Source organism: Orycteropus afer, unplaced genomic scaffold, assembly GCF_000298275.1.
Source record: "Orycteropus afer afer isolate SDZICR_OR568_19922 unplaced genomic scaffold, OryAfe1.0 scaffold00308, whole genome shotgun sequence".
NCBI lineage: Eukaryota > Metazoa > Chordata > Mammalia > Tubulidentata > Orycteropodidae > Orycteropus > Orycteropus afer.
Genome location: NW_006921895.1, coordinates 1,571,152 through 1,582,298, shown reverse-complemented (window position 1 = coordinate 1,582,298; position 11,147 = coordinate 1,571,152).

The following is an 11,147-nucleotide window of genomic DNA, read 5'->3' as shown; positions in this document are numbered from 1 at the left end:
ATGGTTTTGGCTGAAGATATTGAGCTTTTCCACCATTTCCTGCCACAGATGTAGTCAATCTGATTCCTATGTGTTCCATTTGGTGAAGTCTACATGTAGAGCCACTGTTTGTGTTGTTGAAGAAAGGTGTTTGCAATGAACAAGTCGTTGGTCTTGCAAAATTCTACAATGAGAGTTCCAGCATTATTTCTGTCACCAAGGCCAAAGTTTCCAACTACCAGTGATTCTTCTTTGTTCTGTTGGTAGGTGCCATCAAATTGGTTTAAACTCATAGAGATCCTGTGCCCAACATATCAAAACATTGATCAGTTCTGCACCATACTCAGAATCATTGCCATACTTGAAAGCATCAATGAAGCCTCTGTGTCAATTCAACTCTTGAGGGCCTTCCCCATTTTTCACTGTCCTACTTTACCAAACATGATATCTTTCTCCAGGATATCTTCTGATAACATGGCCAAAATTTGAAAGATGAAATTTGACCCCTTCTTGCTTCTAAGGAGAACTCAAGCTGTACTTCCTCCAAGGCAGATTTGTTTATTCTTCTAGCAGTTCATGGTACATTCAATATTCTTCACAAACATCATAATTCAAATGCATCAATTCTTCTGTGATCTTCCTTATTCATTGCCCAACTCTCACTTTAATATGAGACTATTTAAAATACCATGGCTTAGGTCAGGTACATCTTAGGCTTCAAAGTAACATCATCTTTTGTGTTAAACACTTTGCCCAATGCTATACATTGTTCAATATCTTGACTGATGCTTCCATGGGTGTTGATTGTGCATTAAAATTATTCCAAACTTAGTGACTTAATGAAACAATAAAATAGTTATTATCCTCACAGTTTTATAGGTCAAGTACTCAGAATGGCTTAGCTGGGTGGTTTGGATTTATAAGGTTGCAATAAAAAATGTTGGTCAGGGCTGTAGTCATTTAAAGGATTGACTAGGACTGGAAGATTCACTTCCAAAGTGGCTTACTCATATAGCTAGAAGGTTTGGGCTAGTTGTGTGCAGGAGACCTCCACATCCATGTGGACTTTCCTACATGTTGCTTGAATATTATCACAACATGGAAATAGTTATCCCTGAAGAATCGATAAGAGAGAGCAAGGTGGAAGCTGAAACGCCTTCTTTGACTAGCCTTGGCCATCATACACTCTCACTTCCAATATATTGTATTCATTAGGAATAAGTCATTAAGCCTCAGAATTCTAAGAGAGGGAAATTAGATTTCACATATTGAAAGGAGAAATGACAAACAATTAGTGGACATATTTTAGTACATGTAAATTCAGATGGAGTCTTGTGCGAATCTTCATTTACCGCCCCCCCCCCCACTTAAAGTACACTCTTGTGCTTATAGTATAAAATGGCAGAGTAGCAGGGGTGCTGTGTGCAGTGTATCTCTCTTGGAAGATAAAACTACTGCATGTCTAGCAGCTTTGGTCAGGCATCCCTTGCTGAGACATATTGGGAGAACAGAGCATCAATCATGTATACTTTCTTGCTGACCTTTAGTTTTTATATGACCAAATGTAGCCTGCCCTTTATTCCAAAATGAATGGGAAGTTGTAATATTATCTTCTTTCACACTTTCACATTACACAAAAACACATCAATAACATACCAGTCAGTATTTGTTCTTAAGGAACTTATGTTCTAGTTGGACATAATATTCTAAAAATGAATACGCAACAAGTGGAGACACTGATACTGTTCTTGATGTCCAAGACTTCAGGGAGTGGAGTGGGAAACTGCAGCATAATATACAGCTATTTCTCTTGCTCTATTTACCTTTATCTTCACCCTATCCTTTCTGTCCTTCCTTCATCAATGACTTCTTGAGCACTCACTCTGTGTCAGGTGTCCAAACAGCTGCTCTGTCATTGCCTTTCAAGTATTTATTGTCTAAACTTGGTCATTGAAATATGCCAGGTGGCTTATTTTAAATGTGGATTCCTTGAAGCTATTCCAGACCTGTTAAATCAGAGGATCATCAATTGGCTCTGGGAAACTACATTTAACAAATTTAAAGATCACTGGCTTATGTTTGGCAAAATTCAGGCATTGTTACCAGTAGGGTGGTTTTGACTTGCATTTTATAAAGAAGACAGACATCAGATTGCAGAGCTCTGACCTTAGAATTTCTGATTGAGTAAGTCTGGAGTAGGACCAATAATTTGCATTTCTGACAATTTCCCAGTTGACACTGATATTTCTAACCTAAAGATCACACTGAGAATCAACAATATAAATATTAGTTAATAATAATTTTAAAGATACGTGTGTATTTATTCTGTTGTTGTTGTTATTTGCCGTCGAGTCGGCCGCGACTCATAGCGACCCCTCCTTGGGTTTCCGAGGCAGTATCACTACGGAAATAGGATTGCCCAACCTTCCTTCCGAGGAGTGGCTGGTGGATTTGAACCGCCAGCCTTCTGGTTAGCAGTCAAGTGCCTTAGCCACTATGTTACCAGAGCTCCAAAACCCAGAATCATAGAACTTTGAAGCTGAAGTAGGATTTTGAGATCATGATGCCAAACTCCTTCCTTTGATGAAACAGAGTTAAAAATTCAGTGACTTTGTCTTGGTCAGTCATCAAGGCAAAGGAAGATACAGAAAGATAATGGAAGGGTTTTGATTACTGATACAGGATGCTCTCCATTGCCCATCTTGCTTAGGAATATTTATCTTTATCCATGTAGTTCTGCAGCTAAATTATCATCGAGATATATGAGATCATCATTCCAACTTAAATAGAAAAATGTCCAAGAGGATAATGAAATTAGCTGTTCTCATAAAATGAAATACAAAACAAAAAAGACATCTGCGTCATAGTGAAAGAGGATGTTGAAGAAGTTGTTTTGGCTTTTGAGTATATTAGTTGAATAATCAGAGGGACAATTTGTTTTTATGAGGGATATTAAAAAATGTACTGAAATGTGAGGCTATTGTAAACAAAGGCTGTAGTTTTGGTTGCAGAGCCTGTGACCAATTGCCAAGAAAAATATTAACATAGAAACTGATAGTCTGAGAGTATATGAATAGTAACATTTCAGATAAAAATTCAGCACATGACCTCATGAGCCAAAAATACAGAATAACCATCTAAACTATGTGGCTGCACTGACCCAAGGACATTATAATGACAATGACTAGCTTGTTGCTGACTACATAAAAGAAGTTTGATTCATCACAGATGAGCAATAGTTGTCTTCATCACAAATTACTTAAGCCCATCTGTGATGTTTTTATGATTTCCAAAAGAGAATACTTTCAACATGAAGGGGAAATGATCTTTCCAATCATTTGTAAATGACATCTGAAAGGGTTTGGCACTGAAAAATTTAGCAAGAGAAAAACTGCTTACAGATGCCAGTGTTGAAGCAAGACTTGGAGTAAACGCATCTTCTCCTGGGGAGCTCTGGAGGTGTAGTGCCTCAGGCATTTGACTGCTAACCATAAGGCTGGTGGTTTGAACCCACCAGTGACTTCTCAGAAGGAAGACTAGGCAATCTACTTCCATAGAGATACCACCTTGGAAACCCAAGGAAGGGTCGCTATGAGTCAGAATTGACTCGATGGCAGTGAGTTTGATTTGGTTTGTGGCTAGGCCCTGAGGTAGGGTGGGCTCCTCAGAAGTAACCCTGAGACAGAATATATTTCAAAATAAATTTGAGCAATTTAAATATGAAGTACTCCAAGCATGAAACGTGCAAAAGAGTAAGAGAAGCAAGATAGAGACAAGGAAGTCAAGCAAAATGAAAGTCCTGAGGAGGATAGAATAAGCCTTACCCAAAAGGGGAACTCTCAAAATTATCCTAAATCTGAAGAAGCTAAGCCTTCATATCCTTCCAGCTGTCAGTCTTTGAACAAGGGCTGCCTCAGGAATTTTTTTTTCTGTATTAATATCCAAAGGGTTCCAGTAGCTCTGGTCAGGTCTCCATAAAAGCACCACAGATTCTGAGGGTTAGAAGCAAAAGCATATTGAAGCTCATAAAACATTTAAATGATTCTGAAGGGAACCTCAACACATCCACTTCAAGATTCACAATCTCCTTTGGTTTGGGGCTTGACAAAAGGAATAAAATTCAGAATTATTAAGGAGTCTAATTGTGAAGTCTCACATGAATCATGTTCTCAAATACAGCATTATTGGTAATAAATCTGTCATTTTGATTTCCGTCTGATTGACCCCGATACCATTTTTCTCAATTAGTTTGGAATTAGTAAGAAAAAGACAGGGTATTAATTTTTAAATCTCCTAGGTGTTGTTGTTAGCTGTCCATGAGTCAGCCCCAGACTCAAGATGACTCTGTTCACAATGGAACTAAATGCTGACTGGTTCTGTGCCACCCCCATGATCAGTTGTGGATAAGATTGTGGTGATTCATAGGGTTTTCATAAGCTAATTTTCATAAGTAGATCTTCAGGCCTTTCTTCCTAGTTTGTCTTTGGAAGCTCCACTGAAACCTGCTCAGCATCATAGCATCACACAGGCCTCTGCTGATGAGTGGTTGCTCTGCATGAAGTGCATTGGCTGGGAATCAAACCTGGAACTTCTGCAGGGATGATAAGAAACCTACCACCGAACCACCACTGTGTCCTTAATCTTCTTATACCTTCCCAAATATCTATCAAGGTTCCCCTTAGTTTTTGAGGTTACTGTCATAGAACATATCTTCTTTAAATGATATTAGAAGGTATAGGACACTTGGGTGTTTCTTGGACAACTCCACCTGCTTATTTACAGCCACACCTCAACTCAGCACATCCACAAACCATAAGCAGGTCACCAAGGATCAATAGAGTTGTGCAACATATTGCACAATATACCTCCCTTCCCATTGTTTAATGTAGAATCCTGGCATCCAGTTACAATGTCCTCACACTACAGAGACAGGAGAGGAAATAATTAATACATGAAAAGATATGAATCTACCAATATATGGAGAGACATTTAATTCGATGTCTATATTTTGTGTGTTTGTAAACTTGAAAATGTATTTCAAACCAAGATGGAAATAGGAAGCAAAGAAAAGGTAAGAGAGCCATCTTCTGGAGAGATATGTAACAATCACACTGGATTGCTTATCTTAACTATATACCTCTTGCATCTCTGACATAATTGAATTAGTCCTTTGCACCAAGCATATGTGTTTTTTTTTCTCAGCATATATAACCCAGTTCTATGAAATGAGGAACATCCAGGACCCTGGAAATCATCCTAAGCTTCTAGGTCTCCCTCATCCATGTTTGGCAGCTGATGCCAAGAGGAACCAGGCCAGAGTGAATTGTTTAAAGTATGAATTTTACTGAATCATCTGTCCAGCAGATGGGCTGAAAACAATGGTGGTGTCAGCCCTGATCCCGTAGCCACATGGAGCTTCACTAGAGGTTTAATGTAGGAGGTAGAATGCCTGTTTCCAAAAGCCCAATCACTAGTGAGTCTGTAAATGCACAGATGGAAAGGGGGAAGGCTGAGTTGAGCAAACTTCCTTCCAGGGAGTGGCTTGTGGGTTTGAACCACCAGCCTTCAGGTTAGTAATCAAAATGCCTTAGGCACTAGTGAGGAGTATTTGAGAAGATAGGTTAATAGGGATGACTTCTATACTTGGGGCTAAAGTGTATATGCTAAAGTGCAAGCTCCCAGGTAAGCAAGGATAGGAATTGTTTCCATAGAGAAAGAAAATTCTCTGACCCTTTAAACAGAAGATATTCTTGAAAGAGAAGAGGAGTGTTGGGTTACCCATCATGCCTTTGTGTTCATTTTCCCTTACAGGAAGGGTTCCACTAAAAGTGGCTGCTGTCATTGGTTGGAGGGGGGCTGAAGGGTTTTCCTGCAGAACTTGATAATTACTTATGAATTAGTATTTTCAAAGAATATACATTTTCTCTCCTCTTCTATCCAGAATTTAGAGTTTTGAGAATCATGAGAAGGGAGTTGTTTACAGTTAGTTTGGAGAAAAGGAGAGCATGATTTCCAGGAGTAATATGTTAAGCAGTGTATAGGCCTGCCACTTCAGAATGCAGAAGTAGATGAAGTAGAAAAAGGAGAGGAAGGAGAATAAGAAGATGTTGAGAGTTTTGGAGGTGCAGAGATGTGTCAATAATGAGTGCTTGTTACTCATTGCACTACTCTGCTTCCTGAGGCTGTGTACAGACCTATGTTGAACATAGTTTGTGTGGTGGTGTGGGTGGTGTGAAGATGGTTAAGGGAGGGTTTAATGATGATGGTAAAGTTACAAAGGTTGTTGGGTAGGCATCCCAAAAACTGTGTGGATTGCTTCTGAACCCGTGTGATGCACCAAGGGGCTTGGTGGGTCAGAATGAATGGTGTTGGTGGTAACCGGGCTAAGGAGGGGGATTTCTAAGGTAATGTGTTTAGAGATATTGTTCAAATATAAGTGGGGAGATTTTTTGACCTTTGTTGTAGAGTCAGTCCCTTGAAGTCCTTTGGGATTTTGCTGAGGATGGAATGTATATTTACTCTAGAAAGAGGTGGGCCTTTGTGTAGTTTAGGGTGAAAGGAGATGCTAGAGGTAGTCCATGCTTTTAGCAGGGTAGAAGTTGTCCCAGACTACTAGATTTACTAGATTGGGGTCAATGGAGTGTGATTGCAATGGAGGGAATATAAACATAAAGAGGAGGATAAATGTGGAGTTGAGGAGGGATTGTTGAGTGATAGATGAGGGTGAAGACAAAGTCAAGGAAGTCTGAAATTTGGTTAAAATGTCCCTGCCAAGGATGGAAGTAGGGTTCCTGGGTAAAATAAGAAAAGAGTGGGTGAAAGACGTGTTTAAAGACAACAGTTGAGAAGCAGTGTTTCTAGTGGTTGTGATACAAGTCCATGAACCCCCATAATAGAGACAGAGAATGGGACAAGTCAGTAAATTCAGGGAGGGCAGAATAAGTGGCCCTGGTATCTATTAAAAATGAGATAGGCTTACCTGCTACTGTCATCATTACCTGTGGCCCCATGGTTGAGATGGAAATTGATGGGGCCTGGGCACCCTCAGTCTTCAGCAGTGAGGCCAGGGAGATGACAAAGCTACAAACTGGACTCAGAAGAGGGTTTTTTTTGGAACAGATGTAATCTTGTCTCAAAGGCCCTGATTGTAGTCTGACTTCCAGTGTCCCTCCATGCCACATGCTGGGCAGGATTGAGGGAGGGGCCTTGGGTTTGGACAGGATTTGGCCTAATGGCCCTCTTTGGTGCATTTGAAGCAAAGTCCTGGAAGAAGCTCAAGTTTACTTCTCAGTGGTCCTGGAGGAGGTTTGATAGTGAGTTGAATGCTCAGAGCCTGTTTCATGAAGCCTTGAAAGGCGATGGTTAGGAGTTGGACCTTTGTCTGATCTTGTCTTTGTTTTTGTAATCTTAATTCCTCATTTCTATTACTAAATACCTTGAAGGTGAGATTGAGAAGGTCTTTTTTGAGGAGTTTGAGGTCCTGTGTCCTGTTTCTGCAGTTTATGTCTCATGTCTGGAGCTGATTGAGAAATAAAATGCATGTTAAAAAGAAGAATTACCTCCAGGGAGATTGGATTGGGAATGGTATATCTCTGTTTCTGTAAGGTGAGGTATACAAGAAAGAGGGCTGTGTTTTCATCAGGGTTTTAGGTAATCTCCTTAAATTTCTCATAGTCAACTGCCTTGGGCTACCTTTCTTAGGTTGGTAATGAGGCAAGTGAGCATTTGGCCACGGTGTCATCTGCCTAGAGAGTCTATCAATAGTCACAATCTGGGTCAGTTCTAGGGATTGCTATAGACCCTAAGAAGTGAGCTGTGTCTTGTCTATGGAGTTTGTCTGCATGAGCCTGAACTCCCTGTCAGAAGTGTTCCTTTTCTTCTGGGGTGAGGAAAGAGGTTAAAATGAAATAAATATCATGCCACGTGAGATCTTAAGACTGGCTGATATATTCTTTGATATATGTGCTGGGGTCAGTTGAAAAGGAACTGAGGTGCTTCTCAATTTGGGACAGGTCAGACATAGAGAAGGGAACATGAACCCAGACAATGCTTTCAGCCCCAGCCACTTCCCAGAGTAGGAGAATGGGAGCTGTGGGCTGGGATTTTGAGAACAATTTTGAGGGGAGGGAAGAAAAATTGTCCAAGTCATGGAAGACATTGAAGTTGAAAGTGCCATTTCAGGCCACTGAGAATCATTGTCTAACTTCTTTTGGGGCCAAATGGTATTGCAGAAAAAAAAGAAAAATTCAAAAATGAGACTCTTGGGCCAGATCTCTGAAGAGAGGCCAAGTTGAGGGAGACTCCTCAGAAGACACCCTAAAGGTGTAGACTTAGAAGGAGTTGACTGATAATTACCCATGAAAAATACCATGTGAAATGAGGGCAAGGATAAGTAACACTCTGAATTCTGGAGCTGTTAGGACCAAAGGAAAGGTGTCCCTGTCATTTGGCCTGATACTGGAGAAGAGAGTGAAACAACCATCAGTATGTCCCTGGCACAGAGGAGGTTTCAGAAGTAAAAAACACGGGGGCCAAAGCCGGAGGATTTCTGGCCTAGAGCTGTCTTTACAGGATAAAGGCAAACCAGAAATCCATGTGAGAAAGACAAATGTCACTTACCAGAGTCAGACAGGCTGGTGGGGGTGGGGGGAGACAAGGTTAGCAATGGGAGGAAGCAATCCTCTCCAGGTTCTCTTCAGCGAGGTTCTGAGTTTTGGAACCAAAACGTTAGGTAGCCAATGTCGAGAGGAACCAGGCCAGAATGAATCGTTTAAAAATAAGTTTTATTGAATCGTGTGTCCGGCAGATGGGCTGAGACCAAAGGTGGCATCATCCCTGATCCTATAGTCACATGGGGCTTAAGTAGGGGTTTAATGTAGGAGGTAGAATGCCTGTCTCCAAAGGGCCAATCATTAGCAAGTCTGTAAATGCCACTTTTGCACAGGTGGGGAAGTGGGAGCTGAGTTGAGTGCAAAGGCAGACTTAGAAAAAGACAAAAGCTGGGTGCAGAGGCAGGAATTGAGTGCAGGGGTGGGAATGAGACAGAGGTGGGAACTGAGCACAGAAGGGAGAAACAGATACAGATGTGGGGACTGAGTGTAGGGGCAGGAGAGAGAGCCAAGTGCAAAGGCGAAAGCTGGTGCAGAAGCAGGAACTGAGTGCAGGGAAAAGTTACAGGTCTGGTAAAAAGTCAACCCATTAATCCATACATCCAAAATAGACACATCCAGAATCCTTCAATTCTACCAATTGTAGCATTGACCACTTGTCTCTTTCCCTAGCTCCACTCCCTGTATACAGTGTCTCATGTTTAAGCATCTAAAATATTGACCAAACCTTTCATAAAAACTACTCAATTCTCATCTTAACTCCTTCTAATACATATTCTATAATGCTGTATAGTACTCATTTTCTCTAAGGCATAATTTAATCATAGTGAAACTCTGATTAAAAGGATTCCATGCATTCCCACTGCGGTAGGCTAATAATGGCTCCTAACTTGGGCAATCTACTTCCGTAGTGATACTGCCTTGGAAACCCAAGGAGGGGTCGCTATGAGTCGGGTTTGACTCGATGGCACATAACAACAACAACAACAACAACTATATGTCCAAGTCCTAATCTCCTGAACATCTAAATCTTACCTTACTTGGGAAAAAGGTCTTTGCAGATGTAGTTAAGTTAAAGATTTTGAGATTACCTGGTAAGCCCTAAATGACATCACAAACACCTTTATAAGAGAGAGGAAGAGGGAGAAAGACACATGAAGATGGCAAAGCTGAGAGAGATGCAGCCACAAGCCATGTCATGACAATAGCTTCCATAACCTGGAAGAGGTAAGGAATACATTCTCCCCTAGAGCCTACAAAGGGAATGTACCTCTACCCACACTTTGTTTCAGACTTCTGGTCTCCAAAATTGTGAGAAAATAAATTTATGCTTCTTTAAGAAACCCAGTTTATGGCACTTTATTGCAGCAGCTTGAAGAATCTAATGGACACAAACAATGGCCAAACTATGCTTACGGTATTCAAAGCCTTTCCTGCCCTGGGCTGTGCCTTCATTTCCTAACCTAATCTCACACCATTTCCTCAAATGAACTTTGTGTTCTAAAGATTGGAGATAACTGGAAAGTCTTGAATTAGGCTATTTCCTTCCTCAATTTCCTGCACTTATGTATGCTGTTAAATTTCTCTATAATTTTCACACATTAAATAATGTTCTCAACATTTAATAATCAGCTGAGGTGTACTAGAATATCTACATGGTAAGTAAGTGGTATGGGGGAGGATATATGTCAATCTGAACTTTTAAAAATGAAATGAATTATTTGAGGCTATTTATGTAAAAATGCACTGATACAGATGTGATTTATTGTCACTCAAACATGAATGAAAATGAGTATCCTAAATTTAGCTTATAATTATCAGATATATAATTATGGTATTAAATCACTGAGTGTAATAATTGGCATTTCAGATAAATGAGGGGATTTTTCATATTTTTTAGAATTAATCCCTGAACATACATGGACAGTGTGGTGGGTTCTCTTCATGTCACAATTACATCCCCTTTACTGGGCTGTGCAACCATTCCTCAGCTGCTAAGAGTGGGCTACTGATGGTTTAAAGTGGCCCCCTTCTTTCTTAGCACCCCCAGACAATGACTGACTAAGAAGCAGATACAAAATACCAGGCCCCTTGCCTCAGGTAAAATAAACATTTTTGTGCAATACCTGAGCCAGGACTTCCTCTGGGATCAGGCTGAAGCCCTCTGGTCACATCCTTGATAGCTCTTTCCTCTGTTCTATCTGATCCCCTCCCTCTATTTTTACTGACAGCGCTCCCCCAAGAACTCAATAGCCAATTCCATCCTCAGATTCTGCTTCTAGGGAACGTGACCTAGGAGAGCAGAATTCCAAACTTTATGACTGTCAAAGTCCACAATCGTGTCAAGAAATATAGCAAACCTCAGCTATCTACACAAACTTATTTATAGCACGGTAATATATGGAAAAGTAGCTTCACAAAGTTGAAATATCTTTAAGTAAAGTCTTTTCTGCATAATTATATATGGAAAGCATCAGTGAATGAATGAATGTTCTAAAAATGTGAATGGATTGTAATAATCTGTTGTTTTGGATTCTCAAAAGTATGTTACTGTTTTTT